This window comes from Myotis davidii, unplaced genomic scaffold (assembly GCF_000327345.1).
Source record: "Myotis davidii unplaced genomic scaffold, ASM32734v1 scaffold473, whole genome shotgun sequence".
In the NCBI taxonomy this organism is placed as follows: Eukaryota; Metazoa; Chordata; class Mammalia; order Chiroptera; family Vespertilionidae; genus Myotis; species Myotis davidii.
Window position 1 is genome coordinate 3,326,349 of NW_006284843.1, and position 4,766 is coordinate 3,331,114.

Sequence of the window (4,766 nt, forward strand, 5' to 3'; positions counted from 1 at the left end):
ACGTCTTGGCTGGAGACACCCTGCTGGGGCAAGACTTGCTTCAGTGGGGCTTTGTTGCTCACTGAGTCTGCCCCCTGAGTGTATCCCTTATGGATCTGAGGAATTGTAATCTGTATGGTCCCACTCTGACCACTGGGTACACTGACTCTTGGATCCTAAGGAGGTGCTAATTTAGCCTCTGCCTGAAGCTACCCAGCAGGAACTAAGGAGAGATCTGCAGATTCCTCTCCCTGTTTGGAGTTTGGAGGTGCCCAGATGAGGCCTAGCTGTGAAGCAATGCAAGCTGCTGTGGGGCTTTGGGCCTTCTCTTGGAAGTTCTGGGTCTGTCTAGCCCAGCTGCAATTTGTTAGGTAATTTTCAGGGCATTCATATGCAAAAGCCTCTGCTGCACCCTGTGTTGGGCAGGGTCTCAAGGAATCAACAGGGCGGAGCAAGTAGCTATAGATGATCCTCTGCTCTTCCCTATGGGGTCAGGTGTCTCAGTATCCTGATAATTGCTGCAAGCACCTCTGAGGGAAAGCCACCCTCAAGTTCCGAGTTCTGCCTGCTGCCAGACAGTCCAGTTTCTCCCTGTATGAGTCCTAGGTCACCAGAGACTTCCCAGAACTGGAGTTCAGAACTGTTGGGAGCTTGTGACTCCCTCCCAATTCATAAAGACAGCTACGACCTCAGGTGCCAGCCCCTTTCCTCGCGCGTGCTCGAGCCTTCATACCTCTGCACTTTACTTCCACAGCTCCTCTGAGTCTCAGTGCGCTTTTCTCTTTCCTTCTAGTTGTAGAATTTCCACTTAGCCAGCCTTCCTGTAGTTCTGGATGATGTCCGTTTTGTCTTTTCGTTGTATTTTTGAAGTTGTTGTGGGAGGCAGTAATTTCCAGTGTTACCTATGCCTCCATCTTGGTGTTTTTGTTTTTTTTTTTACCATGGTGTTTTTTATTGCAGCTATATCACTCTGCATTTGTATGTATGTATATATATATTTGATATTTTTACAGAGAGAAAGGGAGAAAGAGAAGGATAGAGAGGTAGAAATATCGATGAAAGAGAAACAACGATTCAGCTGCCTCCTGCACACTCCCCACTGGGGATGTGCCCAAAACCAAGGTACATGCCCTTGACGAGAATTGAACCTAGGACCCTTCAGTCTGCAGGCTGACACTCTATCCACTAAGCCAAACCGGTCAGGGCTTCATTTCTTCTTGATTCTTACATAAGTTATTGATTTTTTCATCCATTTCTTGTTGACTCTTACATAAGTTGTTTATTTTTTCCTCCAACCGGTTTATGCACTCTTGGACACTTATTCTGAATTCTTTTTCTGAGATATTGCATGCCTCTGTTTCACTTAGACACTTTTCTGGCGATTCTGCCATTTTTTTCCTTTGGGGGTTTCTTTGTCAACCCATTTTTGGTCTCACCGACTGATCTAGATGTCGAGTCGTGCAGGGGCTACTCCTTGGGTGGCAGTGCTTCCTCAGGCTGCAGTTGCTCCTCAAGTGATTACAGTAGTGGCTGCTCCTCAGTTGGCAGTGGCTCCTCTGCTGGGTGCTGTTCGTAGCAGTGGTATCTCCTCTGGCTGGTAGGTGAGGCTGCTCACACAGTGGCTATTCCCTGGACAGGGGTGGGCTGATCAAGAGGCTGCTCCTGTTCAGGTGGGAGTGGGCTGAGCACAGCTGCTGCTCCTTGGACAGAGGCAGGCTGTTCACGTGGTTTCTGCTTCTCGGATGGGAACGGACTGCTCACGTGGCTACTGCTCCTTGGATTGGAGCTGGCTGCATGCTACTGCTGTTCCTCAGATGGGGCGGGCTGCTCATGAGGCTGCCGCTCTTTGGACAGGGGCAGGTTGCTTACAGGGCTACTGCTCCTCGTACAGGTGTGGGCTGCTTGAGCAGCTGCTGCTCCTCAGATAGGGGTGGGATGCTCACCCAGCTGCTGCTTGTTGGACAGGTGCAGACTGCATGTGGCTGCTGCTCCTTGGACCAGTGCAGGCTGAGCAGGGCTGCAACTCCTCAGATGTGGTCGGTCTGTCTGTTCGTGAGGCTGCTGCTCCTTGGGCCGGAGTGAGCTGCACGTGCAGCTGCTGCTCCTGATACAGGGGCTGTCTGCTCGCATGGCTGTTGCTCCTCGGACAGGGGATGGGCTGCTTGCATGGCTGCTTCTCTTTGGGCGGGAGCAAGCTGCATGTGTGTCTGCTGCTCCTTGGATAGGGGCAGGCTGCTCACCCAGCTGCTGCTCATCTGACAGGTGCAGGCTGCATGTGTCTGCTCCTCCTTGGACCAGTGTGGACTGCACATGGCTGCCGCTCCTCAGATGTGGGTGTTCTCCTCGTATGGCTGCTGCTCCTTGGACTTGGGTAGGCTGCTCGGGTGGCTACTGCTCCTTGAATGGGAGTGGGCTGCTCGTGATGATGCTGTTCCTCATATGGGTATGGGCTGCTCACACCGCTGCTGCTCCTCATATGGGTATGGGCTGTTTTCATGGCTGTTGCTCCTTGGATGGGGGCAGATTTCTTGCACACCTACTGCTCCTCAGACAGGAGGAGGGTGTGGGCTGCGCAGCTGCTGCTCCTCAGATTGGGGCAGGATGCGTGGGGCTGCCACTCCTCAATCGTGGGCAGGTTGCTCATGTGGCTGCTACTCCTTAGACGGGGCAGGCTGCTCACCTGTCTGTGGCTTGTGTGGTTGCAGTGCCCCGGGCTAAGGCGTTGGGCCGGTCAGAGGGGAGCATGCTTCAGAACTCACAGGAGCCTGTGCCCAGGGTGGCTGGAGACTCATTGACCATGGGACCACAGCCAAGATAGTAGGTCCCTGGCAGGGGTGTCTGTAGAGTCCCAGGTGTTATCTGAGGGCACCCTGGGTGGGGGTGAGGCCTGGCTCCCAGTTACAACAGCTCTCCCCTTAAAAATGCTAGGCTTCTGAGGATGAACCAGCCTCCTGGAACTGCTTACGCGGTAGCAGTGGCTGCCTCATTAGGTGAACCTGTTTAGCCTGACCCCAAAGGCCCTGTGGGATCTATCTGTGCCTCACTCACATACACACACACACACATCCCACATGACCACACACTCCTCTTTTGGTCCCTCACTGTCTCACCTCACTGACTCACGCTCTCTCCCTCACTGCCACCTTATTCCTGCCTCTGTAGTTGTGTCTGGGGTGTTATTGACCCGTTTGTGGATGGAGTTTCCTCTCCAGGTGACTGGTTATGAGGCTCATTCTCTAGCACCTGACCAGACAGGATAAAATTCACCTCGACAAGACACAACACAAAGAGACTAAAGCATGAATGTACTCACGGCAATAATAACCATACTATAAGTGACCACCTGAGAAAAGAGAATTAGGGGCGAGAAAAGAGAGCATAAATGATATCGAAGAGAGTGAAAAAGATAAGAGAGAAAAGAATAAGGAACATGGAAAACACCACAGAACCAATACATAAACAAACAAAAAAAATAAACAAACAAAAAGTAATAATAATAATTTAAAAAAAGAAAAAGAAAAAAATACAAACACCAAACCCCCAGCAAAGAGGGTGGGGCAGAATCTGTAGATGCTGAGCTTATATATAGAAGATAAGGTTAAGAGTTGGATGAATATGGGGAGGATCTCAGTTCAGTATAGAGGAAGTAGAAACGGGATGGGTGGATAAGAGGAAAGAGAACAAGAAGTAATAATAATAATAAATTTACAAAAAATTTGATTTCAAAAATGGTATAAAAATAGCAAATAAAAATAAAATAAAGTAGAGTGATGGAAAAATAATGTGAAAAGAAATAGAAAATAAAGCAACAAACAAAAATGGGAAAACAACAAAAAAAAGAGATAACAAAGTAATAAAAATATAAAACAAAATAAAAATGAAAAATTGAAGTGTTCCTTTGGCTGGCTTAAGATCCCAGTCTTCTGTACTGCAGTGTTTCTCAGGATCTGATTGCCGGGACTCCCTAATTTATTTCTATATTGTTAAAATACATGAAATATACAAAATACATGAAATATTTTTGTAAAAGTAAAAATTACATAAAAATCTGAATAAAATATAGACCATTACTAGAAAGGTTTCATGATTTGATAAATATATAAACACTTTTGTGTTTAAATGAAAACAAGTAAACAAAACTTATGATTTTATACAACATTGCTATTTAAGAAGAATTAGACTAATTTAATAAAAAAAAGTACTATGTATATGTTTATACCATATAACATGTCATATTATATTATATTTTGAATAAATACCTATGAAAGCATTAAAGGAGAAACTCATGAAGGTAAGATTGACAAAGAGGTTTTTTCCAATGAAGAAGTGAAAGAAGAACATTTGAAGTTGAGAGATTTACATCTAAAAAGGTACAGAACTACAAAAGTACCGTATTTGCCGGCGTATAAGACGATTTTTTGGCCCTGAAAAATATGCTTCCAAGTGGGGGGTCGTCTTATACGCCGGGTACACTTCAGATAGACTGCCCATAGTGCTTGCCCCGTGCCATAGTGGCCTCCCGATGCCCGCCCACTTCATTCCACATACCGTTCAGGCATCAGCAGCGCTGCTGGGTGTATGCTCGGCTGTTATGCGATTTTGCTGTTATGCGATTTTCCCACACTCGCAAAATCGCACACAGCCGACCATACACCCAGTATGATAGCGCAAAATCGCGAATCGCGATACCATACTGGGTGTATGGTTGGCTGTGTGCGATTTTGCGAGTGTGGTAAATTCGGGTTACCGTATATTTCTTTACATATGCATTGAATTTTAAAGAAGGC

At 46.9% G+C, this 4,766-nt stretch overlaps 1 protein-coding gene across 1 annotated transcript in view; it reads right to left on the bottom strand.

The window, feature by feature from the left end:
- The window catches only part of SLCO6A1 (solute carrier organic anion transporter family member 6A1), a gene marked incomplete at its 3' end in the record, with an annotated part of 80,317 nt that overhangs the window by 39,695 nt on the left and 35,856 nt on the right, over positions 1–4,766 (bottom strand). The window lies entirely within an intron of this gene.